The sequence below is a fragment of the Pinus tabuliformis genome, chromosome 7 (assembly GCF_031772625.1).
Source record: "Pinus tabuliformis cultivar Carrire ecotype Pingquan chromosome 7, CPIR1, whole genome shotgun sequence".
In the NCBI taxonomy this organism is placed as follows: Eukaryota; Viridiplantae; Streptophyta; class Pinopsida; order Pinales; family Pinaceae; genus Pinus; species Pinus tabuliformis.
The window spans coordinates 980,579,956-980,594,892 of NC_142293.1; positions in this window are offsets into that span (position 1 = coordinate 980,579,956).

Sequence of the window (14,937 nt, forward strand, 5' to 3'; positions counted from 1 at the left end):
TGGCATACAAATTGGAGCTTCCTGCAGCTTCTCGATTGCACCCAATTTTCCATGTTTCATGTTTAAAGAAGGTTATAGGCGACAAGCTCCCAGTTCAAACAATATTGCCAGAACTTGACGAGGACGGAAAAATTATATTGGATCCAGAAGCAGTCACAGAAACAAGAACTCGACAGCTATGAAATCGATCAATTTCAGAGTATCTTATCAAGTGGAAGAACTTATCCGCTGAAGATTCTACATGGGAGGATGAGAATTTTATGCAGAAGTATCCAGAACTACTCAAGCGTTGAGGACAACACTTTTTTGAAGGAGAGCGGCATGTTGGGTCCCTATAATACTAGTGATTACCCCATTACTATTGTATTTATACCCCTTACTAATATTGTTGTGCCCCTATTTCCCCCATATTGTTATTATTGTGCCCCATAGAATCCCTCTATTGTTATTTTTGTGGCTTTATATTATTATTGTTAGGTCGGTTGGATTATATTGTGACTCCTTAGACTCCTATATATAGAAAGGAGGTTTTGTCATTTGAATCATCCAAGAATTGTTCATTTATGTAATGTAAAGGAGGTTCCCCCCTCGAAGAGGTTGAATTCTAAGGCGTTGATCTATCTTTTCTATCTTTTCTTGAGCTAGTTTCATAACAATCAATTTGATTGTGTAATATGTCATGCCATCATGTATGTTTCAAGTTAAATGATAATTAGAATGTATCACTTTACGATTTGGATAAGTACAATGCATAAAAATTATGAATAAATGTAGTCACATATAAGTCACATTTTGGATGCCATTATTACCCACCAAACTTCTCATGGATCAACCTTTTCTTGGTTGTTCTAGTTCAACTTAACTCTTTGTTTTATGCAAGGTTTCAAGTTATAGTTTGTGAGTTTAATCAATAATGGGTGTTATAAAACATGGTACATTTTCAATGATGTATGGTTTGATGCTTAAAGGTTTTACATTTAAGTTCCTGAATATGAAGCAATGAAAGTAAATTTGCATTTAGTTGGTATTTTGTATGGCTCATATATATAGATTTTTAGAACCCAACTTTTGATACCCTTTGTAATAGTTATAATTTTCCCATACCAACTTTTCGAGTGATGTATGTTTCAAGTTAAATGATAAATAGAATGCATCAAGTTAAAATTTGGATATGTAGAATGCATCAAAATTGTGAACAAATGTAATCACATATAAGTCATATTTTGGATGCCATTATTACCAACCAAAGTTCTCATTGACCAAACTTTGTTTGGGACTTCTAGTTAACTTCAAACTCTTTGTTTTATGTAAGGTTTCAAGTTATAGATTGTGAGTTTAATCAACAATCAACATTATAAAACATAGTACATCTTGCATGATGCATGGTTTGATGCTTAAATGTTTTACATTTAGGTTCATGAATATGAAGCAATGAAAGTAAATTTGCTTTAAGCTAGTACTTTGTATGGCTCACATATGTAGATTTTTAGAACCCAACTTTTGATACCCTTTGTAATAGTTACAGTTTTCCATACCTACTTTTCAAGTGGTGTATGTTCCAATTTAAACAACAAGTATAATGCATCAAGTTAAAACGTGGATATCTACAATGCATCAAAGTTGTGAACAAATGTAGCCACATATAAGTCACATTTTGGATGTTGTTATTACCCACCAAAGTTCTTATTGATCAACCTTTGTTTGGTTGTTCTAGTTAACTTACAACACTTTGTTTGATGTAAGGTTTCAAGTTATACTTTGTGAGTTTAATCAACAATCAACATTATAAAACATGGTACATTTTTCATGATGCGTCATTTGATGCTTAAAGGTTTTACATTTAGGTTCATGAATATTGATGAGCCTCATCATTGAGTAACTATATGGGCCTTAAATTCACCTCCTAGCTTAGTAAAATCAACTCTTCTCACAATTTATTACATGTTTTGATTATATTTTGTTTAATCAGATGAATTAAAGTGAGATATTATGCCTAGTGGACTAACATGCATTCAATGTAGGTTTGAAAGAGAAAATCAAGGAATTTTGGCAAGATTAAGGTCTGAAACTCGAATGGGACAAGGGAAAGATATTGTAGGAGGTAAATCCTCCTCATTTAATCCTCCCTTATTTGAATATTCCTCTGTCAATCACACCAGCTCGGAGTACAAGCAGCCAAGTCATGAAGATCAAAAGGCAGCTGAGCAAGTGATAGTCAAAGATTTAGTTCATCTTGAGTTTGGGAGTTGAGCCTCCCTATATTTAAGGAAGTCGTTGGGGAATTTAGTTGTAAAAATAAAGAGGTTTAGATCCTTATTAAGATTCGAATTTTTGTTGTAAAAACTCTAGTTATTATCGAGCTCTAGACTTCTGGAGGACATTGCTATGTAATTTTCTGTTTTGATAATGAGAATGAGATTTTTATTGATCCAACACTGAGTTAACTCAGTGGGCTGTAGCTCTTGGGTTAGGGCCCAACCCTAGAAGAAAAGGATCCTCTTCTTGTATCTGTATTCTTAGCTTAGTTTCATAGATCAATGGTTAAATTGTTGCTATAAGTATTTCATTCCATGTAGTGTAAATGTGATTAGTTTGTTTATTAGTTTGCTTCCATTTGTGATTTACTTCAGCAGCAAGTTAGAAGGGATAAAAGGAGCATCACAAAGCTGTCAGTAGGTGTCTTGGCCTCACCTCTTCCTTCAGGGATCATGATTTGAGGAAAGGACCCTTATGGAACCCCAAAAAGACGTATTTCTATTTTCTCATAGAATTTAGAGCTTACTGTACTTGAACCAGCATTTGATCAGTTTGAAATTGTAGGATTTAATTACCATTTATTCCATATTTATTCTTACAGTAGATCTCATGAATGGTTCCATTTTATTCTGCAATTTTCCTCATACATGAAGTAGACAGCTAGCTCATTAAACTCTATTTTTCTAGCTTATTAGAACTCTTCTTGTTTACATTATTTTTTGGCAATTATCAATGTTTGATATAGAGTAGGTGCTTCAAAAGTAGAGAGAGATCTCATAGAAAGAAACCACATTCCAACTTCATCCATCCATAATCATTCCTTTCTTTCACTAAGACCTTCACCAATTTCATCATTTTACATAGAAACTCCTCCAAGCATGTTGAGCAAATCCAACCATCTCCCAACCTTGATTTTGAGTTCTGAGTGATCCTAGGCATTTTATCACTCCATTCCACCCACCAAACACCTTCCCTAAGCATTCCATCACCTTCAACACCCATCATTTTTCTCTCGGCTATATCCTGTAGAAATACAGGGAATCCTATAATTTTTCCTGTAGTGGCCTGTTTTGAGGCCGAATGGAGGGAAAACTTCTAGGAAGCCACACAAGGTCACCTAAGGGTCTCCCAAACCTTCCAACCATCCACCACCATCCCTAAGCCACCTGCCACATCACCAAAAGAGATTAGCTTTCACACTTGCTTTTCCATAAAAAGAATGAAAAGAAAAACATAGATTTATTTTAGTCCTTTACATGCATAGTAGTGATGTTTTATTTTTTGAACTTCCATGCTTAGGGGAGTAGAATTTCATACATTTTAGCTTGGAATTCTTGTAAAGCATAGTTTCTTAGAAGTTAGTAAGGAAATGGTGTGTTTTAGCATTGGTTTTTAGTCTTTTTCATTATTGCAGTAGATAAGCTTTCTCCTGGAGTAGATTTCTCTTTCTTTCATTAGTAATCAAGCTTCTTCTAAATCCATATAAGTATGGATTGAAAACCCTAGTGGTCTTTCTCGCCAGATGAACAAGTGAAAAAAGGTATAACCATCACTTTTACTTGTGTATACAACACTGTCACCTCTAAGTTTGTATGAACCCCAGGTTGATAAAGTTGGTAGCCCCAGGAGTTGCAGCATTCTTGTTGCAATACTGGTGCTCATCACTTTTTGGTGCCATTTCCAGGGAGGTGTCTGAGTAATATGTGATTACTTATTTCTTTCTTCCATTTCTTGTTTTTGATATTCTGCTATTAGTTTCATTTCTGCAAAAGTAATTTAGTTTGATTCCTTTTCCATTCTGCATTCTTTGCTTTTATTTCCATTCAGCAAGTAAGATTTCAATCAAGAAGTTAATTTTTCATTCAGTCAATAGTTTTCATTAAATCTGCAATTTCAATTCTGCAAGTACTTTCCAAGTTTGAAAAAAAACACAAAACAACAAAAAACTTTTTTTTCATGCCTCGTAGGAATAGGGATAACTTAGGGAAATTTTTGCCAAATATCCCTACTGCTTCAAACAACCAACCTTTCATCTTCTTCGGTGGCTGTAAACTGGAGGAACCCTTAAGGTGAGAAACCTCAAATATTTGAAGAACCTATAGGCGAAGAAGAAGAAGAAGAAGAACCCATTCCTATTGAACCAATGGTTGAAAACAGAAAGAGTTGGGGGTGCCTTCCCCATCAGGGAAACCAATGGGGATACTATGATGAAAAATATAAGCCCCTCTGCCCTTCCTCATTTCCATGGCTTGACCACAAAAGATCCAGACACTTTCTTATTTGATTTTGTTTTCATATTTCGAACCTATGACTATAAAAATGATGAGCAGAAGTTAAAACTATTTCCATCCACTCACAAGGATGCAGCTTTACGCCGGTTCATGGGTTTACCTGGAGATAGCATCACAACTTGGGCTCAGATGTAGCAAGCCTTCAACAACAAGTATCGAGACTACTGTAGGTCTAAAGACACTAAAGAGGAAATTTTTAGGATGACCTTAGGCAATGATGAATCCCTAGAGGATTATGAAGAAATATTCCAGCTTAGCTACAAATGGGCCAGGTGCACAGTTGACACTGAGTCACTAAAGCTGGTCCTGCTTAGAGGAGTAAGGGAAGATCTTCTGGATACCCTACACTTGTTAGAAGGAGGGGATATCTACCAGTTACCCTATGAGGATATCAAGATTGTCTTTAGAAACCATTCTAGGGCAGCTAGGAAAAAGGGTAGGGGTAGTCAACCTATGGTCAATCCATCCTCTTCCAATTCATCCATCAAGGGTGAAATTGGAAACATGCTAGAGGATTTCAAGAGTGAGATGCTGCAAACACTTGCCCTATAGATGGCACATCAAGAGAAAATAGGAGGAAGAAGAGAGAGTCTTAGCCATTTTCTTCCCTAGATGCACCACGAGGCACCCTAGGAATGAATTTCCATTGAATTCTATTGAAATCTGTTGAGTCTGTGAAGAAAACCACTCCACAGACAAGTTCCCTTCCTTACCTGGACTAAAGGTTGTATATCAAGGAGCTGAAGGGGTAACTAAATAGCTTTGCTACTAAACCAAAGGAGACCTCATGGGCGTAGGCCATACCAGCAGGGCATGCAAGGGTCATCCCATGCATATTACAACCCAAACCAGACCACATCCATACCTTCTTAGGGGCCCCCTGCTCATCCTTCCTGGTCTACACCTCCTCCTTGGTCCTTTGCACCTCAGTGTCATTCCCAGCCAGCCAGCCAGTCATTTCAACCATATGCTCCGCCACAACCTCAGTGGAATGCACTGCCCCAGGGGTGGAGGCCCCCATACAACAATGTTCCAGCTTTATTGCCTTCACCACCTACTCAACCACATCTTTTACACTGAGCTCCACCTAAACAACCCCAGATACCTACCCAACCAAATCTGAACCCGAATAATAGACAAGCACAACAAGGATACAGTGGAGAGACATCCTATCCAGCTTATGCTGTGGAGATTTAGGAAATCAACCTGAGATCTAGGAGAATACTCCTAGCCAACCAATATGTACCTCCACCTAGGGAGGTTGAGTAATAAAGAGAGTAAAACATGCTTAAAATAAATCCACCACCCTTTCCTAAGAGATTAACCCAACCACTCCAGCCTACCCCATAAGAGACTGAACTTCTAGGAGAATTGAAAAACCTATGTGTCAAAATTCCACTTCTCCAAGCTATTTAAGTTGTACCTATTTACAACAAGTTGATTAAGGAGAAGTGCTTCAAGCATTGAGGGAGGAGAAGAAGAGATGTCCCTACCATTAATGTCATTGGATAACTGTCCGACTTAATGCTGGGGCAGGTGATCTGTCCAAAGTATTTGGACCCTGGAAGCCGTGTAGTAGATATGCACATAAATGGCACCATTGTCCCACACACTTTGATCGATCTTGGGGCAATCATTAATGTGATGACCAAGGACACCATGCTCAAGCTCAAGCGCTAAGGTTCATTGAGAAAGACCATGACAGTTCTACAACTTGCAGACCAATCCACAGTGACTCGTGAGGGGATTTTGGAGGATGTGATGGTCTCCATTGACTCTTGGGAGTACCCTACAGATTTCCTAGTTCTTCAGCCTAAGGCTAAGCTTATTAGTTACCCTCTCATCCTTGGGAGGCCTTGGTTATCCACTCTTGATGCATACATAAGCTACAGGGCTGGAAATATGACTATCAAGAATGGGCATATGTCCAAGAAATTAGTCCTATACCCTCCTGCTCAGCCATCTCTACAACATGGCTTACCTTTGTTGGTAGAAGAGGAGGAAGAAGATTATGTTTATTCCACCCAACTCTATACCTTAGAAACAACCATGGGAGGGGGACAGTAGGATGGTGATGATTTAATTGAACACATACTCCAAAGTCCAACTCCCAGTACATTGTATCTAGAAGAAGTAGCGAAGAAAACCTAGAAAAATAATCAAATTGATCTATGTTTAACCGATTCCAACCCTTTTCATGTCAAAACCATAGAATTTTGCCCCAAGAGAGCTTATAAAATCAACCCATCTCTTTTGGTTCACCAAGAAGAAAAGTTGTGCCACTTACTAAAGGCACATGTGGATGCCTTTGCTTGGAGTTAGAAAGAAATGAAGGGAGTGCACCCTTAGGTGTGTACTCACCAAATTTATATCAAAGAAGGTTGCAAGCCAATCCGGAAACCCCAAAGGAGGACGAATCTAGCTCTTAAAGATATAGTCAAAGAGGAACTGCAAAAGCTGTTAGATGCAGGATTAATTTACCCTATCTTAGACAGTGAGTGGGTCTTTCCTTTGGTGTTGGTTCCAAAGAAAAATGGTAAGTGGAGGATTTTTGTCGACTACAGGGAGTTAAACAAAGGCATAAAGAAGGACCATTTCTCTCTACCTTTCATCGACCAAGTGCTAGATGGCCTCAAAGGGAACTTTTTTTTCTCTTTCCTAGATGGATTCATTGGGTACAATCAAATCTAGATCAGCCCAGAAGACCAGGATAAAACCACCTTCACTGTCCTTGGGGTACTTTCTCCTATAGGGTCCTTCCTTTTGGCCTATGCAATGCTTCTACCACTTTCCAGAGAGCAGTCTTGAGTATCTTTGCCAAGTTATTCCATGATGCAGTAGAGATTTATATGGATGATTTTACACCTTATGGATGTGATTTCCAGGAGGCTCTATCCAACTTAGGTATGGTGCTGAACAAATGCATTGAAATGAACCTGTCTTTCAGTCCCGAAAAATGTGAATTCTTGATGACTGCAGGGACTGTGCTAGGTCATTCAATATCTCAGCAAGCACTCCAGGTGGACCCAAACAAAATTGTTATCATCTAAAGGGTCCCACCTCCACAAAAGCAGAGAGATGTCAGAAGTTTCCTAGGATTAGCTGGATACTACCAAAGGTTTATAAAAGACTTCAGCAAGTTGGATTCTTCTTTGTTTGGGTTGTTGGCTAAAGACTCTTAGTTTGTATGGTCAAAAAGTTGCCAACAGGCCCTGGACACCCTGAAGGACAAGTTAACCACTGCACCAATTCTCTAAGGCATAAATTGGGCCCTTCCTTTTCATATACATGTTGATGCCTCACACAAAGCCATAGGAGCAGACCTAGGCCAGATAGATGAAAAATTTCCTTATGCCATTTACTTTATCAATAAGAATCTATCAAAGGCCGAACCAAACTACACAATGACTGAAAAGGAGCTCCTAGATATTGTGCATTCATTGAACAAATTTAGGCATTATATTACAAGCTATCAAACATTTGTACATACTGACCATGCTATAATCAAATATTTAATGAACAAACTCGATGTGAATGCCCGGATTATTAGATAGTTACTTTTATTGCAGTATTTTGATCTAACTATTATTGATAAGCTTGGCAAGGAAAATGTTGTTGCGGATTTTTTGTCCAGAATAACTTTACCTCCGGGTGAGGAGGGAATTGTTGATGATCAGTTACTTGATGACAACTTATTCACCATTTCAGTTCACTCTCCATGGTTTTCTGACATAGAAAACTATTTGGTATCTGAACAGTTCCCACCAAATTTTTCCTCCAAAGAGAAAAGAAAGGTTCTAAGGAAGAACACCCCCTTCACCTAGCTTAGGGAAACCTCTTCAAACTAGGCCCGGATAAAATTCTGAGAAGGTGTGTCAGGGAGGAGGAAGTCTTTGACATCCTTATGACCTGTCATGACGGGCCTTATGGAGATCACTTTGCAGCAAAGAGGACAACATTTAAGGTGTTACAAGCTGGTTACTATTGGCCCACTCTTCATGAGAATGTCAAAAGATATACTAGTCAGTGTGATCAGTACCAAAGGATGGGAAATCCTACTCCAAGAGATGAAATGCCTCTGCAACCTCAAGTGACTTTCAAGCCATTTGACAGGTGGGCAATGGACGTCATTAGACCTATTGACCCTCCTTCCAAGCAAAATCATTATATCATTGTGTGCACTAACTATCTGACTAAGTGGGCTGAAACCAAGGAAATAAGGCAGTAGCAGAGGAGAAGGTAGCCGATTTATTAAGGGAGAATTTATTTTACAAATTTGGGTACCCTAGATAACTGGTCACTGATCAAGGTAGCCATTTTACCTCCAACGTGATTGAAGACTTGTTAAGCTAGCATAAGTCAAGCATAGAACCTCCACTCCCTATCACCCACAAGCTAATGGGAAAGTGAAGGTGACCAATAGAGCGTTGGATGGCATCTTGACCAAAGTGGTTAGCAGCAGGAGGAAATATTGGGTAGATAGACTAGTTGAGGCCACCTGGGCCTATAATACCACCTGGAAGACAACCACTGGATTCACACCCTATGAGCTGGTCCATGGGAAAAAGGCCCTAATGTCCATTGAATTTGAGTATAATACATTAAGGATGGCAACCCAACTATCCCTAGATCTCAGCAGTGCACAAAAAGAGAGATTTCTCCAGTTGAATGGTTTAGATGAGTTGAGAATGCAAACCCTCCTACACATAGAGATAACTCAAATTCAGAGGAATATCTGGCATGATGAGAACATTAAGGTTAAGCAATTTCAAGAAGGTGATTGGGCTTTGTTATATGATTCCAGATATAAATACTTTAAGGGCAAGTTAAGGAAAATATGGTTAGGACTTATGTTATAGAAAGATGTCATGATAATGGTTCAGTGCAGATCATAACCATAGATGCAGAGGCCATTCCTTTACTTGTTAATGGGCACAAATTGAAAGTTTACAAAAGGCCATTATCAAAGAAATATTTCATTGATGGTATCAATAAAACAGTGATGGTGATGGAGCAAGTCTCAGCTCCTACCTCATCAAGTCACTAAGAAAGAGAAAAGAAAATAAGGGGACTTCAGTGAAAACCTCCATGAGGCACATGATTCCCACTATTGGGTTGAAAACCTCTTGGGGCGGCCCAATGGGGTCAAAAAAAAAGATAAAAAATAAATAAAAATATCTCTAGGTGAAAACCTCTCTTGAGGCACCCAGAGCAAGCATCTAGGATGAAAACCTATTGGAGGAAGACTAGTTGTTTTCAAAAAAAAAAAAGAGAAAAGAGAAAAGAAAAATCATGAAAAATTGTTTGCAGGTAAGCAAGAGGACGATTAGAGAGCACAGGAGAATCCAAAGGGACCTATTCCACTCATATTTTTATTTCTCCATTCCTTATCCTTCATCATTCCACCATTCCTTTTATTTTTTCACTCATCTGCCTAAATTGCAAGGGTACTGTGTTTTCTATAGGATCTCCTGTAAACATACAGGATCCCTTGAAAACCTACAGGATGATCCTGTAGGAATTACAGTGGCTTGGGAATCATAAAGGGAGTAACCCTATGGCAAGGAAATTACCTGCTCATGTCAAAAATATAAAATCTCTACATCACAACTTCATTAACATACCTCTCTCCACCTTGATCACCCCTGCATTCATCATTAAAAAAAAATCAGTTTTCAAAAAATCATTGTCTTCCTGAAAAACACAGAGAAAACAGACAAAACAGAGTGAAAACGGGAATAGAACCTGAATGTATTTCTCATTATTCACACACCCCTAGAACTCCTCTCTATCCATGTTCATCATCCTCAGGTCCCAGCAATAGAAATGATCAAACATTCTAAGGGAGAAGGAGCTATAAGACATCCTGTAGGAAATCCTGTAGCAGCCTATCCCATAGAATAAAAATCATAAGTTGCAACAAGTTTCCAACATGGAGATCCAAGGGTAGAATAAGCTCTAGAGTAGCAGCAGCACCATCATCTTCAACACCAGGTACCTACACATCATGGCAATCATCAGAGGACAAAAAAAAAGGAGAGATCACATGCAACCAACATACAACAAAAACCTCATTTCTTCAAAAAACTGCAGCAATGTATTGTTACCACAGGTAAGTATCTCGCTTCACTCTCTCATTTTCATAATGTAATCAAAATATGTAAAGGTTGTGAGCAAGTTGGTTTATAAGCAAAATGTGGCTAGTTAACTTGGCCACCTTCGTTCAGTCAACATGGACGAAACAATTGGTCCTCCCACACGTGGTATCAATCAAGTCAAAGAAAAGGAGGATGACGATGAAAGACGTTAATACTACGGATGCCCGAAGTGGGAGTTGATTACGAGGAGAGGGGAATGATGATCTAGTAGTGGGACCAATGGTCCAAAAATAGAAAATCGTATCTCAGCTACCAGCACACCACCTCACTCAACTCAACCATAAGAGGAAATAAATGTTGATCCTCATGCACACATGCATTCAGCTTCTCGAGGCTCACTCTAGAAAAGTCACTCTTTACCCCAAGCAACCTACAGAAGATAAAAATTTCATCTTTTTCCTGTGCAGGACTTCCTACAGGATCACACAGGAATCCTACAGGATACAGTGAGGCAGTCTACAGTATTGCCAGAGAGCAATTTCAGAGGGGGAAACATAGAGGTTGGCTACATCAAGCACTATGAGGAGGTAGGGTCTACATTTCCTTCCATTTTTCCAAGTGAAAAGAACAAAAAAATATCCTAGTTTGATTGAAATTGAAAGCTGTGTAAGGGAATTGTATCCACAAAAATTTCAGTCCCATTTCCTCCATTAAAATTTTATATGATACATCTCTAGCCCTCCAAATTCACCAGACAAAATGACATGCGGGTTTAATAGAAGGAAGCTCATTAACACTGTGAGGATTCACCAACACCCTCATGTGCTAGAAATATTCACAAGGCATAACTGGATGGGGTATTTTGAGAAAATGAGGGGGTATGATGATGAAGTAGCCTGAGATTTTTCTCTCTCCCTCATTCCACTAACCAGAACCCATGCCACTATTGTGGTGAGAGGAATCTCCATAGAGCTCACCCCTGAACTCATAAGCAAAATTACCACACTTCCCTTAGGAGTGCCTTGGAGAAAAGAAGACAAGGGAAATAACCAAACTACCAAGAAGAAATTCGTTTTAGAAGGAGAGGATCCCATTGAGGAAAAAAATGGAGTGAGGAGATCAATCCTACCATACCCTTGGAATGAGGTAAGCTACCACCTTATAAAATACATATCATGTGAAGGTAGGTATAGTGTGGTTTATGGACATCACTTTAGGCTTCTTAAAGAATTGAGGTTTGGAGAAGAAACACCTCCTCACCACAAGCTCAGCATACCATACTTCCTTCTATAATCACTGATAGATAAAAGCATAAAGGTGTAGGAAGGAAACTACGAAGAATTATCCCACCACTGGTTAATTAGAATCATCATAGAAGTTTCCCTCCAAAACCTCAGAATTCCTATCCAATGGGACATTTTCAGAGACATGCAAACAGAGGAGTATATCAAAGCCCTCACATATGATAGTAGCCCTACTGTTAGTGAAAAGGATGAAGAAGATACTGCAATAGATGGAGAAGAAGCAGAGAGGGATGAAGAGGAGATAGATGAAGAGGAAGAGGAAGAGAAAGAGAAAGAAGGTGATGAAGAAACAAAGGAAGATGTCAAGGAGGAAACTGATAAACAAGATGAAGAAACAGAGAAAGATGTCAAGGAGGAAACTGATAAGCAAGATGAGGATCTAGAGGGAGAAGAAGAGGGGAAAGACAAAGGTGAAAAGGGCAATGGAAAAGAGGGGGAAAAGACAAGGAGGAGTCACCCAGGGTGTCTCCAGAACCCACTGAGAAAGAGGCAGCAGCTGCCCTCACTTCCCTTAGCACCCCTATCAAAAAAAGAGGAAAAAAATAGAGGCAAACCCACTTATATTTTAGAACAAGAAAAAGTACAAGGATAAGGCACGGAAAACCTCAAAACTCAAACCAAGGTTCCCATTGTTATTGAGGACTCACCTAAACAGCAGGAGAAGATGGCTCCTCTTATAAAAACTCAAGGAGAAGGATCATCAGCACAAATCTCCCCTAAGTCTCCTATCACTTATGTGAGAATGCTTGTGACTAGATCTACCTCATCCAAAGGAAAAGACATTGATCCATATTTAAGCAGGAACGCAACAAATTACAGAGATAACCATATACACAAAGATGCAGCGGAAATAATACTTCATTTCATTAATGGAAAATACTGACATATGCTTACAAACAGAAATGGCAATAAACTAGCTAGGGCGATGGTAGCTTATCTCTGAGAAGAGATGTGATGGCCACATGCCTCTGAACTGTTCTGAACTGTATTACAATGAGGCTCGAAGGCCTATTTATTGTTGAGAAACAATGGAAAACCCTTCACATACCGAAACCTAACCCTAGAAGATGAAACGCCAAATTGTGGGCCCCGTTTGGGTAAATTGGTACATCAATTTCCCGGGGTCGTAACTTTGGCATACGATCTCCGTTTGACGCGTACGATAGCTTGTTAGAAAGATCTATCCGAGTACTACCACTTTGGGAGGCGACATAGGGCTCGGTTGCCCCAGAATTCCAAAAAAAACGTCGTTTAGGGCCTCAAAACGGCTCCGGAAGTTCAGGACCCGAAAAACTGCTAAAAATAGTAAACTGTGCTACAATTAAGGAAACTGAAAATGCTGAGAAAGACAATGGTGGGGGTCCAGGTGGACCTGGCAGGTGGCCACCAATATCCACCTGGATCATTCCTCCCCCCTTAGGAAGCAATGGTCCCCATTGCGTTGAGCTCCTCCATGAGATGAGGAAACCTCTGCTGAACTTGTTCCCTGGTGAGCCACTTGCCCTGCTGAAGGAGTTGGCCTGCTTTGACAACTCGATACAGTTGGATATGCTGTTGGCGAGTGTTCTTGATCTGTGTGTCCATGATCCGATCAGTTGCAGCTTGTTCCATGCAATCTGGATTTAATTCTGTGGGTTTGAGCTGTTCTGCAATGTCGGATGTGTCTAGCAATGGTGGAAAGTATGGCCGAAGGCGGTCCACATTGAACACTGGGTGCAGGCCAAGGAATGGGGGAATGCTGAGCTCAAATGCATTGTCTCCCATAGCCTTAGTAATGGTGTAAGGACCATATCGAAGTGGTCTCAATTTTCGATAGGCTCCAGTAAGGCGTTCCTTTTGCAAATGCAACCAGACTTTGTCGCCCACCTGAAACTTGTGTGGCACCCGGTGTTGATCATGTCGCTGCTTGTACTTGGCATTTGATTTCTCAAGAATGTCATGGACCTGCTGGCGAATATGTTGGATGCGCTCAATGAAGCTGGTGGCCTTATCTGTTTCGGACTGGACATGAGCTGAATTCATGTGAGTAGCTGCAAGTGGCATGGCCACATCAATGGGGCATAGTGGCTGGAATCCTAAACCCACCTGAAAAGGGCTATGGCCAGTGGAGCTGTGAAGAGCTCGGTTGTAGCTGTGCTGAACATAGGGGAGGCTCTCGTCCCATGTGCGTGGATGCTTTGAGTTATACATGCGCAAAATGTGCACAATCATCCTGTTGACAACCTCTGTCTGGCCATCAGTTTGAGGATGGAAGGCTGTGGACTTCGTGAGTTTGGTGTCTAGCATTGACCAGAGACTGGACCAAAATGTGCTGAGAAACCGACTGTCCCAATCTGAGATGATAGACTGTGGGATCCCAAAGTGCACCCACACTCGTTCAAAGAAGAGTTTAGCAGTGGTTTCTGCTGTGATATTCTTCTTGCAGGCCATCATAATGGCCATCTTTGAGAACCTGTCGACGACCACAAAAACACAGTCATTTCCATGCTTAGTGGAAGGAAGGCCTGACATGTAATCCATGGAGATGGATTCCCAAGGTCGACTAGGGGTAGGCAACGGGGTATAGAGGCCTTGCTTCTTAATGGTCGGTTTGGCAATGGCACAGGCAGGACATGATCGGATGTACTTCCCAACATCCTGTCGAAGATTCGGCCAATAGAAATAGTTTTGCAGTACTGCCACTGTTTTCTCGACCCCGAAATGCCCAGCAGCCCGACTGTAGTGTGCTTCCCAAATCATCTTGGCACGCTCGCTTGAAGGAACACAAAGGTGACCGAGGTGGCATAATAGGGCATCCTGGAGGTGAAAATCTGCAACCTGCCGACCCTCCAAGAGTGTCTGGTATGTGTGGCCGAATTCTGGGTCGCTTTTGTAGAGAAGTGGCCAATCAGAAGTCTCGTGCCCGCAAGAGTTGAGCACGGTGGTTAGCGCCATGATCGGTGGTCGACTGAGGCAATCTGCAACATTATTGGTGCTGCCCTTTTTATA